The sequence below is a fragment of the Canis lupus genome, chromosome 13 (assembly GCF_048164855.1).
Source record: "Canis lupus baileyi chromosome 13, mCanLup2.hap1, whole genome shotgun sequence".
NCBI lineage: Eukaryota > Metazoa > Chordata > Mammalia > Carnivora > Canidae > Canis > Canis lupus.
Window position 1 is genome coordinate 47,119,896 of NC_132850.1, and position 17,226 is coordinate 47,137,121.

At 36.2% G+C, this 17,226-nt stretch overlaps 1 protein-coding gene and 1 long non-coding RNA gene across 3 annotated transcripts in view; one reads left to right on the top strand and one right to left on the bottom strand.

Annotated features, from left to right (window-relative positions):
• Window positions 1-17,226, top strand: part of EDNRA (endothelin receptor type A) — a 56,510-nt gene that overhangs the window by 9,285 nt on the left and 29,999 nt on the right. The gene's annotated exons all lie outside the window — the stretch shown is intronic.
• LOC140603057 (uncharacterized) overlaps window positions 1-17,226 on the bottom strand; it is a 55,310-nt gene that overhangs the window by 2,210 nt on the left and 35,874 nt on the right. For both annotated transcript variants that reach the window (XR_012006110.1, XR_012006111.1), the window contains exons 2-4: window positions 13,408-14,381; window positions 11,155-11,248; window positions 4,241-5,916 (exon numbers count right to left, since the gene is read on the bottom strand). This is a non-coding gene — a long non-coding RNA (uncharacterized lncRNA). The remainder of the gene's footprint in view (window positions 1-4,240; window positions 5,917-11,154; window positions 11,249-13,407; window positions 14,382-17,226) is intronic.

Genomic DNA, 17,226 nt, shown 5'->3' on the forward strand with positions numbered 1-17,226 from the left:
TGTATCTCCTGTATCCAGCATTGTACCCAACTTAAAAAGTATTTGATGAATGAGTAAAATAAGAAAATGTACTACTTGCTTCTCTGAGAATGTTTTTCCTCCCATACAATTCCAGATCTAAAAGCTGACTAGCTTTAATTTATTGAATTTCTACTTTTTTCCTACAAACCAGGAATGTCTCAGAGTCCATAAATCTGAGAGAAATGTGTGCAAAGCAGAGCAGCATATAACAACAGGATCATTTTCCCACTTTGCCTTTGTCCGGACATTGTGTTGTTTACCTTCCACTGTCTGGCCCATACAATCAATTGAAGTCTTTTTTCAAGGTTTCTGAGCAATATGCATTCTTTGAGCACACTTGGATTTGTGATTTGGATTGAAATATTAAACCTACAAGTGATTTGGAATATCAAAATGAGCATTCATATTACGCTCTTTAGAGAACAGGAAATAGGTTGAGTTTATAGCATTGCTAAGACACATGTGCATTGCAAAAGTTCGTTATGCTAACTAGCTGATTTTAGAGTATCTGTACACATAAAATGACAGAGTGATAAATTTATTACCCAATTTTCTGTTTGTTACAAGGAAGTTGCTTGTCTGGAAAGGCTTCAGAGCCCTCTCCAACTCTACCTCCCATTCTGACTTTTCGTTTCCTGTGTCTGGGAACCTCATTGCTTTCTCTCATGATCATATTAAGTAATTATTCTCATGTGAGGTTACCCTGCTAACCCTCAGCATTTGGCTCACAGCACAGTTATTCCTACTTTAGGGGGATGGGAGATGGAAACCATCCATAACTGCAAGATTGTTCCCATGGCTAAGGAGGGAGAGATGGTTTCAGTCCTGTTCTCATTAGGAAGGTGGTGAGATGTAAAGCATCATGGCCAATGATATTCCTCCATCAAACACTTCAGCTCATAGAAGAGGCTGCTGTGTTCTAAATTTAACATAAAATAGGGAGGCATGAAAGTTTTGAGAAACAATTTTCACATGATAAACTATGTGTATCTGTGTGTATGTGTAAATGTTGCACAGCTTCAAGCACTGGGATCGATAAAAGATATTTGGGTGATTTCATTTTGAAATATTTCTATGGTGTCTTCATCTCATGGGTTGCTAGGATATGAATGTTATTTCTTTATTATCATACAAGCTTATATAGTTGGTAGAAACAGTGTGGGCACTAAAATGAGAGGATGGGGAATCAACATTACTGTTTCTGAAGTTGATTCTAAGACTAGAGTGTTTAAGTAAGGACTGTTCTAAGAAATTCTGTCAAAATAAATTTGATATACTGAAAAAAAAATGTGAAATACTGCCAGAAATTCTACAACTGCTTTCTGGAGCTACCATATTCTCCCGGGAGTTAGAATAACTGCTTTCTATAGCTACAATTTTATTTTTAACTAGCTCTAGCTTTTCTTGGAAAAACTTTACATTATAAAGTTAATGGTTGAAATTGAATTTAGTAAGAAGACTAAATGTAAATATCACTTAGTATTAATTTTTGGTAGCCTTATTTTTAAGCTTGAACATCAAAAATTTTATAAAACCATGTGCTCTGACATGTTTACTTAAATTTGGAAGATTTGAAGTCCCCAGTGTTCCTGGACTCAGGAAGCAAAGATCAAGTGTTCCCTCAGGAAGATTTAATACCATTCTTCTATGTGCAAAAAAAGAAGTTACTTTTAGAGTTTATATCTCTAGGAGTTTCGTTGACAATGTTTGCCATCTCAACTTTTAAGACAATTTACTTATAGAATAGAGCATCAGTAATGGAAGTTGGTCAGATCTCATAACACTAATCCTAAACATAGGATCCCTATTATTTTTTTTATCAAATTTTATACTAGAAGATAATGGTGATGGCAGTGGATTGGCTAGTTGGTTATTCAGTGACATCAGATCTTTCTTCCAAAAAAAAAAAATCTTTCTTCTATAAATGTTCTTCCTTTATTCATTCAATAGATATTTATTGAGTTCCTACTATATACCAGTCATTGAGAAAATAGCAATGAAGAAAATCATCCTTGCCCTCATGGAGCTTACATTCTAATAGAAGAACAAGACAATAAGCAAGTGCAATAAGTAAATATATTGCATATGGGATAACTGCTAGAGAAAATTAAAATAGGAAAGAAAAATAGAAAGAAGGGGGGGAAGATATTAATTTCAGAGTGGGTGGCTAAAGAATGCCTCAATCAAGGTGACAGTTGAATAAAAACCTAAAACTTAAAAGGACCAAACTATGCCGCTGTCTAAGGCAAGGGCATTCCAGCCAGAGGAAATGGCAAGTGCAAAGGCCCAGAGGCAGGAATGTGCCTGGAGGGTTAAAGGCCCAGCAAGGAAGCTATTGTGGTAAGCAGAAGGGAAAAAGTGGTATCATGAGGTCACAGGGATAAGCAGGTAGGGCATGTGATGGGGGGAAGCAGATAACATAGGGCCTAGTAATAAGGTAACCATATATTTTATCCTTCAAACCAGGATACTTTGAGAGTGAAAGGAGATACTGTCAATCATTGCATCTGGACAACAGGCATAAACCCAGATTGTCCTAAAACTACCAGGGAACATGGTCACCCTACCTGTACATCTTTATAAAGCCCTTATCCTTTTCCTCTGAGTGAGATGGAAAGCTTTTAGACAGTTAAGCACAGATGAGTGACATGATTTGGCATTCTGGCTACTGCATGGAATAGCATGTCCTGAATCAACGAGGGAAAAATATAAAATCTTAAAATACATTAGAACATAGGAATAGTGTTACCTGCAGCTTAACTAGTGTTTGCTTTGTGCCAGGCTAACTTATTCGATCCTCACAATAAACCTATGAAGCACTGCTGTGGCCTGAAAAATGAAGAAACTGAGATGTTTAAGGGATTTCCTCAGGGTTACACAGCTGGCAAGTGGCAGAGCCAGGATTTGGATCCACTGTGATCTCAGAGACCATGCTGTTACACAAGCAGCCATACTGCTTCTATCTCATATACCTCATAAGGCAAACTTTGCAGTCATCCAGATGCAATCCCTTGTATAGAACTATGTTTTCAAAGACTGTCTTCAAAGATAGTCAGACCCTTTTCTCTCCCCCATTAAATTCAACGGCTTCTTTAGTTGTTTATTTAAGACAGAAGTAACACATCATAAAGGAAAATGTGTGCAATACAGAGATTGCTCTCCAGAATAGCATTTATGATGTAAATCTTGCAGATTACATTGGCACATCTGGTAAGCAGACTTTTGTATTCTATACTCATTGTCATGTCAGTGAGGTCAACCAACAAAAACGAGCCAGAAAGTAAAATAATAAACTGAAAAGAAAGGTTGAGTTCTTGATGAACTGCTTACCTAGAAACATGCATCTGCTTACCTGCTCAGAGAAACACATTTTACCAAATAGGTGTCGCACTCAGTTATTGCTGGGAAGGCTGGGCAATGTCTTTGTGAACATGAGACAGAAAATGAGTGTCTATGGCTAGCCCATAGTTTTATTTGGTGTGGAAACATCAGATTTTATTGATGAAACTAAATGCTGCATTCCTAGACTTTCCTTCCTAAGTTTAGTGGATGCACAAGAATTAGAAGGGGAGTGTGAAACACAATGGATGACATTTGGGAATATGTCTCAACTGATATTTATTTATTTATTCATGAGAATACACAGAGAGGAGAGATAGATAGATGAGAGAGAGAGAGGCAGAGACACAGGCAGAGGGAGAAGCAGGCTCCATGCAGGGAGCCAGATATGGGACTCGATCCTGGGTCTCCAGGATCATGCCCTGGGCTGAAGGCAGCGCTAAACCACTGAGCCACCTGGGCTGCCCTCAAATGATATTTAAAAAGAAGTCAGAAATCCTCAATTTCAAAAAATTTACATATGAACTATATGTTTTGTGAACTGATGCCATTGACTGTAAAACTATATAGGGGCGCCTGGGTGGGCTCAGTCAACTAAACGTCCAACTCTTGATTTCAGCTCAGATCATGATCTCAGGGTTGTGAGATGGAGCATCACGTGGGACTCCAAGCTGAATGTGGAGCCTGCTAAAAATTCTGTCTCCTCTTCCTCTGCCCCTCCCCACCGCTCTCTCCCTCCCCACCACTCTCTCTTGCTCTCTCTCTCTCTCTCTCTCAAATAAGTAAATATTTAAGTAAATAATTTTAATACCCCTAATTATAAAAGCAACAAGTAAAGCAAGCAATTATTGAATATGTTAAAAACGTCCACAACCATTACCTGCCAAAGTATGAAAGGTAATGGGCACACATCTCTGCGAAATACCAAACACTGTACTATGTCTTATCCCACATGGGTTTTCTGTCTCATGAAGCAATTCTGCAGAATGTCTGTACCAAGAAAGAAAAAAAAAATCTCTGACTGTTGTGAACCTTTAACTTAATTCCATTAAAAAAGTCTAGAACACTCCAAAATTTCTCCTTTAAAATAATGTAATTTATGTCATAAACACTGTTTTATTTCTGTTGTTTTCCCAGATTTATTTTTCCTCTGAAAATTAGGAAAACCTAAAACCTAAAACCTATGAAAATTAGGGGAATATTACGTAATTTAAGAGCCATAATACTGTGTGAAGTTTTTAAAATTTTTATTGAAACATAATATACATCCAGAAAAATGTACATGTCAGCTCCATGAACTTTCACGAAATGAACACATCTGTATAACCAGAATCAAGAAACAGAAGATTACCTGCTCCCAGAAGTCCCTCAGCCACTGACCACCCTAAATCCCAAGGCAACCATTTTCCTGACTCCTAATAGCATGAATTTGCCTATTTTTGTATTTAACATAAATGGAATCATATGATATATATTCTCCATATGGCTTCTTTTGCTCAACATTATGTTTGTGAGAGTAACTCACATTGTTGTGTTGTACCTTATTCATTCTCATAATTGTGTAGTACTTCCTTGTCTGAATATGCCACAATTTATTATCCACTCTCCTATATGTAGGCACTTAAATAGTTTCTAATTTTGAGCTAATAAGAATAGTGCATGTTCTCATATACATTTTTGTATGCATACAGATGCTGAAATATATATATATACATATATGACCTACATATGTATATAAAATATATGTAATACACATCAACATAGATCTATAAAATATATATTCTAACATGAATATTGATTATAAATCTTTAATATAAATTTTGATCAGTAATTTTGGAGGCATGGCAAGTTACCAAGGCATGGCACAGTATTAGGAATTAAGTACGATTTCCTAAATAGGAATTTTTTTCTAATTCTAAATGCTGTAAAACCTGTGTGGCATTATGTGTGAATTTTGTTCATTGTAATTCTTTGCCTTGTAAGCAAATCTGTTAACTGCTTCCATAATCCCAATGATTCCCAAATCAACTCGTACATTTGCTAAGTGTCTATAGAAAACATGAGTCTAGAATAACCATGACTTTGAGTGGCACACATTCTGTTTGAGAATACAAACATATACAATCAAGTTAGCCCAATGCCAGGGTAATTTTAAACTTTGGTGTTTGTTGCAGTTTTTGAGAGCACCAAACACATACACATGAAAAACATTTTGAATGCGAAACGCCTATTAACATTTTCTTTGAAAACAGAAACACTGTCATTTCTCCTTCTCCCAAAATAATATATGCAGCTAAAGCAAAATTATTCAAATTAATTTCAAGAGCTACATAAATAAAATTAGGTTTCAGCATTTTCCATTTCGGCTATAGTAAATGGTTATTTATTTTAAAATGTTAAAACACGGGATCCCTGGGTGGCGCAGTGGTTTGGCGCCTGCCTTTGGCCCAGCGTGTGATCCTGGAGACCCGGGATCGAATCCCACGTCGGGCTCCCGGTGCATGGAGCCTGCTTCTCCCTCTGCCTATGTCTCTGCCTCTCTCTCTCTCTCTGTGACTATCATAAATAAATAAATAAAAATTAAAAAAAAATGTTAAAACACACCATGAAACAGAGATTTAAAAACCATGATTGCAGACAGTAAATGTTATGAGAGTTTAAGTTGAATTGATGAAATTCTCCACACAATCTCCCTGAGGTTAATTTTGTTAAATGACATATCTTGTGTTTGTTGCTAGGTAAAACTTGGAGGTTTAATTGTAATCTGGTTACTACATTATATATATACTACATATACTATATATACTACCTTATACTAAAATAAGATTGGTAAGGGAGGGTTGCTGTAGAAATTTACCAAGTTGGTCGCTTCTGAAACAGAATAAAATCCTTCTTAATGTCATCCACAAAATTTGTGGAACATCCCTAAAAAGAAATTTTATTCATCAAAACCACTGGCTCAATTTCAAATGGAACTTACAGTGGTCTTACAATGCATATAATATGTACTCTAAGAAGGTATCAAGAAGTATATGAAATGTGTGAGCGCTGGGTTTTGAAATCTTATGAATATGTATTTAAACTTAGTGATTTGTTGAAACTTTTCCTGCTTTTTGTTCCAAGGAAATAATTATCTTCACAGTAATATTTTCATTGGTGTTATGGAGTGACCTTAAAATTGCCTCCAGCTCCTGGGCCATCATAAAGGAAGGAAAGTGAATCTGGAAGTAGTATACACTGAAAGGGATATTCCAGGGCCTCATCTGCAAGCACTGAGTACTCAAGTCTTCTGCTTTCTACTGATTGTCTGACCCTGGGGTGGGAAAACTACAACCAGTGGGCCAAATCTGACCCAACGCCTTTTTTTAAAAAATGAACTTTTATTGGAACGCAGCCATACCCATTACTTACATAAATAGTTTTGACAGACACCATATGGTCTGCCAAGGCTAAAATATTTGCTATCTGGCCATTTACCAAAAAAGTTTATCAACCCTTGTGGCATCTCACCGACTACCCTGCACCTACTTTTCATCCCTGCCTCTCATTCTCCTTCATTTTGTTCCCTAGTAGTCAAAGCTCAAAACGTGAACTTCAAAAATATTACTGCATCTTCATAATCTTTGCTATTTTAAGTGGCTTAGGCCTCCAACTGCCAAAAAGTAAATGGGCATAATCCCAACAAATCAAAATATGTTTCTTTTTTTTTTAAATGGTCTGTGACTGATCCTGAAAAAAAAAATCATTTGATCTCTCAAATCATTATTTTTATATGAAAAAATAATGAAGGGCCCTCCAGCTCATGAAGTCTCATTAGGCATAATGATACCTAGTAGGCTTGTTCCTGAGGTGACTACTAACAGAAGAACAGCCAAGGGCTGTTACCGTCTCTGTCTTTGCCATTTAGTTATCACACATCAGAACTTTGGCCTCATTGAGGGTCTTAGTGTCCAGATATTCATAAAATCTATTAGACAAATCTTGCATTTCTGATTAAAATTGAAGAAGTTTTAAATTAGAAATGTTCATAGCATTACAAGAGCGATAAGATGACCAGAACTTTGGGTCACCAATTAAGGTGACCAGATCTTTGGGCAGCCATTCATGTTTCAGTTAAGAAAAAGAAGAAATAAGACTTTTCTATCTATTTCAGGAAAATTTCATACGGAAAAAAAAAAGGGACTGTCTAAAATTCTTAAAGACAAAACCTTTACATATTTGAAATTATTTTATCAGAAAATCACTACACTTTAGATCTTTTCAACAGGCCAATTTAAATTACATGGTCATAATTTAAAATAAATGAATTTTTTATCTCTCTGCTATAAAATTCAAAGAATGTTTCTTTGATAGTGGACCAAAGGGCCATGTCATAGACAAAGGAGAAGTGGGGAAAGGATAAGAAATACTGTGTTCATTTTTTATACACTCTGTGTGTGTGTGTGTTTGTATACATGTAATTGTGTGGCATCAGATATTTTCTGTGTATTTCTCAGTTGTTGAGGGAAAGAAGGAGGTGCTACAGGGGATGGAAAAAAGAAGACAGGGTTGGATGATGCATTCATCCCTGGGACTCAATTCTTAGATACTGTGTAATTCATCAGATACACAGAAGACAATTCATATATATTTAGGAAGAGAAGAGGTGGAAGGAGGGAGGGAAAGAAGCAGGGAGCATAGACTCTCAGAATATGAGGAGTCAACGTCTTTAGTTCCAATTGTGTGAACCAGAACACTGAGCTATTTATTTTTTTTCTTTATTTTTTTTTTTCACTGAGCTATTTATAATCTTACAGAGATGCTAATTCAAATTGGTCCTGCTTTCAGGCTGAAATAATACATGCAATCTCTCAGCTGATAGACCAGGATCCACCTCTACTGTGGTTTTGATATTCTTTACTTGTTTGCAATAACTCTTATAACTCTTAACTCAATAACTCTTAACTCTCATGAAATGATAAATGTTTAATAGGTTGTGGAATTGGTCCAGAAAACAAAGCTGGTACAGAATTGATAACATCTAATAAGTTGTTATTGCTTAGCCAGAAATTTTGGATAAATGAGTGAGTGGAGAAAGTAAGTGCCTTAGGGCTTAATATTTGTCACTTGATCCCTTGTTAGGTTCCTTGATCCTCAATGCCTCCCCTCATTCTGTTGAAACTACCTCTTCTCTGCTAAAGACATCCATGACCCATAACTAATGACCAATTTGGTAAATTTCATCTTATATATATTTTACCACTATTAAAAATAATTTGTTTGAAACTATGGACCTAAATGAAAATGTAAAAGTATAAAACTTTAGGGGCAAAAGAAAGAAAATCTTTGGGATCTAGGACTAAGTAAAGAGTTCTTAGAGTTGGTACCTGAAGGACAATCTATGAAAGAAAAAATTGATAAATATAACTTCATCAAAACTTAAAACTCTTACTCTGCAAAGGACCCTTTTAAGAGGAAGAAAAGAATGCTACAGAACAGAAAAGAATATTTGCAATCAACAAATCCAACAAAGGCTAATATCTAGAATATGTAGAAAACTCTCAAAACTCAACAACAAAAAACAGAAATAGAAAATGGGGAAAAGATATAAACAGAAATTTTACTGAAGAGCATATACGATGACTCAATAAACACATGAAAAGATGTTCAACATCATCAGCCATTAGGGAAATGCAAAATAGAAACCACAGTCAGATACCGCTACACACCTATCAGAATGGCTAAAATAAACATACGTTTCTGGTGAGAATGAAGAATTGTAGAATCACTGTAGCAAGGAGTTTAGATATTTATTATAAAACTAAACATGCAATTACTGTCAGATCCAGCAATTGTACTCTTGGGCACTTTTTCCAAAGAAATGAAAATTATGTTCATGCAATTATTTCATGCATGTTCATAGTAGCTTATTTGTAATAACCAGAACCCACAAACAATTCAGACATAGTTCAGTGGGTGAGTGGTTTAAACAAACTATGGTACATACATTTCATACAGTACTACTCAAAATTAAAAAGGAAAAAAAAAGAAAAAAAGATTAAAAAGGAACAAGTTATTGATATATACAACAACTTGGATAAACTGCAAAGGAACCATTCTGAATGAAAAAAGCCAATCTCAAAAGATTATATACTATATGATTCCATTTATCTAACATTCTTGAAATAGAGACTGAGGACAGATCAGCGGTAATTAGGAGTTAGGAATGGGGAAGGGGAGGCAAAGGAAGTGTGGTTATAAGAGAATATCATTAGGCATCCTTGTGGTGAAGGACCTGTTCCATATCTTGATTGGTGATGGATACATACACCTACACATCAGAAAATTATGTAGAACTAAATATAAACAAATTACTAACATTGGAGGAATATGAATAATATTTCTGGATCATATTAATATAAAAAATGGTAGTACCAGTTTACAGTCCCACCAGCATTATCTGACAGTTCCAATTCCTCCACATGCTCACCAACACTTATTATCAGTCTTATTCATTATAGCCATTCTATCTCATTGTGGTTTTAATTTCTATTTCCCTAAGAGACTCATAATTATGAGTACTTTCCATTTTAGTTTTCTTAGCTATTTGTATATCTACTTTGGTGAAATGTCTATTTAAATCTCCTACACTCTTAAATTGTTATTTGTCTTTATATTGGTTTAATTGTAGGAGTTTTTTATACACTCTAGACTGAAGACCTTCATCAGATATATGATTTGCAAATATTTTTCCCACTCTCTGGCTTTTCTCTTCATCTTCTTAATGGTGTCTTTTGAGGAACAACATTTTTAATTTTGACTAAATACAATTTATCAAATTGTTCTTTTATGGATCATGTTTGTGGTGTCATATCTATGAAATATTTCCTAAGCCAAGATCCCAAAAAAATTATCCAATGTTTTCTTTAACAGTTTTACATTTTAGCTCTTACATTTAGATGTATGATCACAATTAATTTTTGTGTAGGATATGAGGTAAGTATATAAGTTCATTTTTTTTTTGCATAGACATATACAATTGTTCCAACACCATTTTTTAAAAGATTACCCTCTCGTCATTGAATTGCATTGGCACCTTTGTCAAAACTCATTTGATGATCAATGTAAGATATTATTTCTGGACTTTCTTTTCTGTTCCAATGACCTATGTGTCTATTGTTATGCCACTGCCATCCTATCTATATTTATAACTTACTGTAGTTTATGGTAAATTTTTAAACACATGTTGTAAGTCATACTTTGTTCTTTTTTTCAAAATTGTTTTGCTTATTCTAGGTTCTTTACCTTTATATATAAACTTTAGGATGAACTTATTCATTTCCTTGATTTTAGACAGGAATTGTATTGACCCTTTAGATGAATTTGGAGAAAACTGTCATCTTAACAGTATTGATTCTTCCAATCCATAAACATGTATTTAAATACCTGATTTCTCCAATATTTTGTACCTTTCAGTACACATCATACAATTCTTGTGTCAAATGTATTCCTAAATATTTGACACTATTTTGAATAAAATTGTCTCTTCATTTTTGGATTTTTGGATTTTCCATTGCTGATATATTGAAATGCAACTGGTATTTGTATATTGCTCTTGTAGCCTGTGACCCTGCTGAACCCCTCATCATTACTCTTGCAGCAACAATTTTTTTTCTGCTATTGTGTCATGGTAAAGAATACAATGACTATTAAAACAGTTTGGTGCCACTGTTTGATTCATGCCAAGGCACCAGTGGTTTTACCCACCATTGCTTTTGTACAACAGGGCAAAAGGCACTAATCTGCTAGTGTTACCTTGATCTTGCAGGCCTCATGAAAGGTTCTCAGGGATCCTCAGGAGTCACAGACAGCAATTTAAAAAAACCACAGATCTAGAAGATCTCCAAATCTGAAATGATATGATTTTATAAATCTAAAATAAATATTGGTTATCAAACTTGTCTTAATAATATTTGGTTAAATGACTGATTTTCATGGCAGTTAATATTCCTTAGCAAGGACAAGTATCTCTAAGTAATCGAGTGTCTAGAAAAGGAACCCTGGCATCACTGTAGACTAATTATATTAGACTCCAAATTTGTATGTTTTCTGTTCTAGGTTGCACTAAAAATAAGCAAAATGCTTACACTAGAGATGTGGTACATATCAAATATCAAGCTTAGAAGCAAAACTAGGTTGTAACCTATATGTCTTGAGTAGTAGAATTTAATGTTATGCCATTTCCAAATAACCATAAATAAGACAAAGTTATATCAAACTCCTTTTCAAAATCTTTTTAAAAGCCTTAATTTTACACTATCATACTAACAGACTCTTGACTGGAAGCTTAAAATAGCTACTTATCTACTATTTTTTTCCTGCATTTATATATAGTCAGGACTACATTTTAAATATGATACTTTATAACTTACTGGACAAATTTACTAAATATTTTAGCTTTTTCCTAGAGAGTAATAAAATACTGTTGATTCATTCAAGGTAAATTCATAGGCTCAATGCTTCAATCTATGGGATTCCATAGGTTTTGACATCCTTAATCCTTTTGGGTAGAAAAAAGCGCAAAAAAAACCTAAAACAGTCACAGATGGGAAAAAAGAAATTGGAAAAAATTAATCATATAAAATGAAGGGAAGAATTGAGGTAAGATTAGGGATAATTGGAGTTGATAATAGTTTCAGAGAAACCAGTTATAGACTGGAGTTCTGATGTGAAAAAAAAAAAATCACATAATTTATGAGCTGGCAAAGAATTTAGAGATAAGAAATGCTGGGCCAGAACTAGAGAAGGAAAGCAAGGCCCAAAGATTTCTGATAGGACTGGAGCTGGAGGTCAGGATTTCCAACTTCCCCCTTAAGATGTTCCACTCTTCTCTCTTTCCATTAATTATAACTTCTGTGGTTTTAATACTCTGTATACCATACATAGCACTTCCCCAAAAGATAGCCAGTTTAAAACTTTAATGGTAAATTGTTAAAATGCATGTCATTCTTAGGTGAAGTATCATTACATGACTGGTAATTCAGACATCAGGTCTGTTTATCTATTTCAATTTATGTCTCAACTATTGGAAATCTTGAAGTTTTAGTGTCTAATGACTTTCTATTATTAAATATTCAAAATCCCCTCAACCTTATGTTCTATAATACATCAGCTTCAGCATCAATTATATTCTCCCCTCCCCCACCAAGACACATACAGTCCCATTTCTTTATGCTGCCTACCATTTCTTGGTTGGGTCATTATTTCTTTTTTTTATATATAAATTTATTTTTTATTGGTGTTTAATTTGCCAACATATAGAATAACACCCAGGGCTCATCCCATCAAGTGCCCACCTCAGTGCCCGTCACCCAGTCACCCCCACCCCCCGCCCACCTCCCCTTCCACCACCCCTAGTTTGTTTCCCAGAGTTAGGAGTCTTTCATATTCTGTCTCCCTTTCTGATATTTCCCACTCATTTTTTTTCTCCTTTCCACTTTATTCCCTTTCACTATTTTTTATATAATTACACATAGGATGATTAATTTCCTATGACCTCATGACATACTTCACAGTGAGGAACTAACTCCAGTTCTTAAGATTTTGTGTATTAAATCATTAAATAAGTGGCATGCCTTCTAATATGCTATTGGTTTTCCCTTTTTCCTACTTATCACAATTCTTGATAAGTCTTTTGTAGCTACTCCCTAAATCTATATGTGGGGAATTTCTACCAGTTTGTTTTGTTTTGCTTTGTTCTGCTTTGGTTTTGCCTACAGGTTTCTTTTGAATAAGTACCAGCATTTACTACCATAAACTGCTGATTAAAAGAAACAATAAGACTTTTTCATTAGGTTTTGGGCCTTATTGTGTGTCCAGGTCAGACCACTTATTTTCTCTGATTAACTATGCTTGCACTTTGTTACAAGAAAATATAAGTCTCCAGTCATGACACATATAAAGTCTTTTCTCCATCTGGGAAAAGCCAGGGTTCATTTTTTCCAACATAGATCTTCTCTCTGTTAGGAATGAAATCTTAAAGTATTGACATGTATATTTGGCACTGACCTGGTTATTTTAATATTGAGTCCTTCTAATGTTTCTTCTCCATTCAATGATCCTTTGGTTTCATGCATGCAAAATAAAAAGTCTCGGGTACCCTTCTTCTAGATTGGCATCCTTACAGCAAACAGAGTTACTCCAAAGACACATTTTTTTTCATTCCCAGCCTTCAGGTTAGTGAGACTGTTGAGGATAATAAGCCCGTATCTTGGGTGAACCATGTTTCTTCTAAGGAAGAAACCTTCTTGGCTTTGGATCACTGGTTTCAAAAATTATTTTACTCTTTTTTTCCCCCTGTCCTCCACTTGGTTGTTATTAACAGCTATATATTTCAGATTCTAAAAAGTTAAGAGCTATGCAAAAACTGAAACACTGAATATTCAAAAGTGTAAGCTACAGACAGCAAGAAGTAGCAACAATCCCATGTTTCCCATGGGAGTGCAGTGCCCCACAGGAGCTAACACTTAGGTCTGTGATGGGCTAGGCCCTGTTCTAAGTGCTTTGCATGGATTAATTCACTTCAGACCCGCATCCACCATATGATATAGAGTCTCTGTTCATCTCCAGTATTCTCTTAGGTACAGCTAACCTGTCTAAGTTATGCCAGTGGACATCTGTGATTCTGGATCCTATGCTCTTTGCCATTGTACCATACCACCCTCTCCTTCTTTTGACTCCCGTGGAACGTTGCTTATAGCTTCTCTAGGAACTGTTCTGTCGTCCATCTTCCAGGTAGCAATTTCCTTGGGAACGAGGCCTTTCATTGTTTGTGCCATCTTCTACTGCCCTGTACCTCCTGACCTGGGGGATCATCCTTCACATTCTCATGGAAAAACAGGACAAAAAGTAGAGACTGATAACAACAGGCTGTACACATAGCTCACTCTTCCAGATGCTTACTTCTGCTAATCCTTCTGTTTGGAAGGATTATTCTCATCTGTTGCTCTGAGGTAGCTGCCTTCATTTCCTGGAGGAGGGGACTGAAAAGCAATGAGGTTAATCAACATGCCAAGATCACACAGAAACATAGCAGAGCTATTAACTGCCATGCCAAGCCACTTGATTTAATAAAAAGAAGTGCTTCTCCATCCCCCAGGGTCACTGAGGGCACCCAGTACCAGAATTGAGAATATTTATGGGGTTGCTGCTTCTGCTCTGCCTTTTGTCATACACTCCAAATTTGGGGCTGGTCAGGAGACAAGAGGAGCCTGTCGAAGGAAAATGGAGGAGCCTGTCGAAGGAAAATGTGTGTGGCTAGAGTAGAAGCCACGGTTTTTACTTCATTTATCTCTATTAAAACTCTGCCTCAATCCTGAAGCAATTAAAACATAAAAGCAAAATCCATTCTCAGTCACGCACAGTGATTTATTTTATTGTATCCTATCTGAGATCTGCAATAGCCAGAGAGCATGTTCTCATTAACTGCCTGTCCTGGGCATCACAGGCATGATAATTAACTCAATGTGTGCTTTTGGAAGTTGTTCTTGTTTACTACTGATTTGACTATTCAACTTCTACATCCCAGCCCTTCTGCCAGCAAGAAAGAAAATCTTAGAACCCCACTTTTTGAACAGTGGTACCCGTTCCATCATCTTCAATTCCAAATGACACTACCATAATTCATGTTGAGATGAGGAGAACATTTAATCTGATATTTACAGCTACTATAGACTGTATTCATAAATCCCTCATTCCTGTCTAGGATGGGTGGAGTGGCATGAAGGAAAGAAAAGAATCCCTCAGCCGCACCGGATGGGCTGGAAGGAAAATTAGCACACACAAAAAATGTGCCACTGGTTTTATTTATCCCATTATTAAGATGCCATGACAATAACAAAAGTAATGTCCAAGTAATAGCATTAAATGGCAGAAGATGACATCTGGAATAAAGAGGGATAAATTCATTCCTATTATCTTATTTTCCTTAAGCTGTACATAAATGGTACATTTCCATTTATGACTACAAATTATAGCAGTTCAAAATAACTAATGTTTGTGTGGGACAGATTCAGTGTGCAGAACTCTTTCATATGCATTTTCCTGATTGAACCCCCCAGAATGTCATCATACCATTGTTGGAGGTATGAGAACCACCCCATTTAACAAATAAAGAAATGAGACAGATTTACCCAAGGTTGCATAGTAACAGGTAGATCTTGGACTTCAACCTAAGTCTTCTGAGCTCACAACCTAAGTTGAATTTAGGGAGAAAAACAGCCTTGTTCTGTACTGCCATGCTGGTGAGGCCTAACACATTAGGCTATAACATTTGGGTCTTGCATAACAGCGAAGTCACCCAGTATTTAACTATACTTTTCTGTACTGATGACTTTAGGGACTACTGGGGCGAGGGGGTTGTGGGATGCAGGCCCTAAACTACTATGATTTTTTATTTCATATGTCTATATTTTATACTATTTCTGCTCCTCCTGCACTATCTGGTTGTCAGCTATCATATTTTGTTGATCATGGTGCTTCTAGAGCAGCGGTTCTCCAGGTACAGTTGATGAGCCAGCATTGTCTGCATCACCTGGGAACTCCCTAGAAATGCAAATGTTGTGTGTAAACTCTACTTTGATAAATAAATAAAATTAATACAATAATAAAATAAATTCACAGCCCCCACCTCAGATCTACTAAATCAGAAACTCTGGGAGTGCAGCCCAGCAATCTGGCTCCATGAACCCTCCATGTGATTCTGATGCTGGGAAAGCTTGAGAACCACAACAGTGGAGCAATGATTCTCAACCTTGGCTGTACCTTGGAATCACCTGAGAGCTTTAAAAACTAGTGAGGCTTGGATCCCAGCCCCAAAGATTCTGGCTTATAGGGTTTTCAACCTTAGTGCTATAGACATTCTGGGCTGCTAATTATTCACTGGGGAGGACTGCTCTCTACCCACAAGACGTTAAGAGCTTCTGTCCCCTAACCCAAATGTAATAACCAAAAATGTCTCCAAGCATTGCCAAATGTCCTCTTGGGGGCAAAATTGCCCCAAGATGAAAAGTACTAGTGTAGGGGCATGGCCCAGGGACTGGGATTCTTAAAAGCTCCCTAAATCATTCCAATGTACAGGCAAGACTGAGAGCTATGACTCTGGAGGGTTCCTAGTAACAAGCAGCTTCAGATGTATACCGGGCCAAAAACACAATAAAAGCCCAACTTTATAGCATTGTGTGTAAAGTAAGAGCAAGTCATCCTGCGATGAAGACTAAAGTAATTTGCCCATTAAGTAAAGTACATGAGCTTGGGGGCAGAAATTTTACATCAACGATTGGCTCATTACATTTTTGCTTATTTCTGGTTGTTATGTTCCAGAAAACTGACATAACCAGGTACACTGCACATATCTGAAAGGTTCCAAAAAGTAGACATTGCTTTGTACTAAACATAGTGGTGGTCAGAGATCCTGCTTTGGGATCCAGTCATTCTAAACACAGGTTGCTTATGAATGTTCCCTGCAGTACAAAGTCCTTAGGTAACTAACTCTGCTCTTGACAGGTAAAAAAATGCAGCCTGTCAATTTTATATTGGTTTGGACATAATCCAAACCAGCCACACACATACATAATTTCTACATTAATTTCTACCATTTAGAGGTACCATAGTTTTCAGGTGATGATCAGGAACTATATTTCAACTATAGAAAAATCCCCTAGGCTAGAATCAAGGAAAGTATCCTTCAGTAAAATCCGTACTCTGTAGATCGCCTTCTCCTGCCTCAGCAAGCAGTCTGTGTTGTTCCTTGTAGCCACTTGAGAATGCGATTAGGCCACAGAACATGCATCATGGCCAAGTATCTGCTCTGTGGTTCTTACCAGGCTG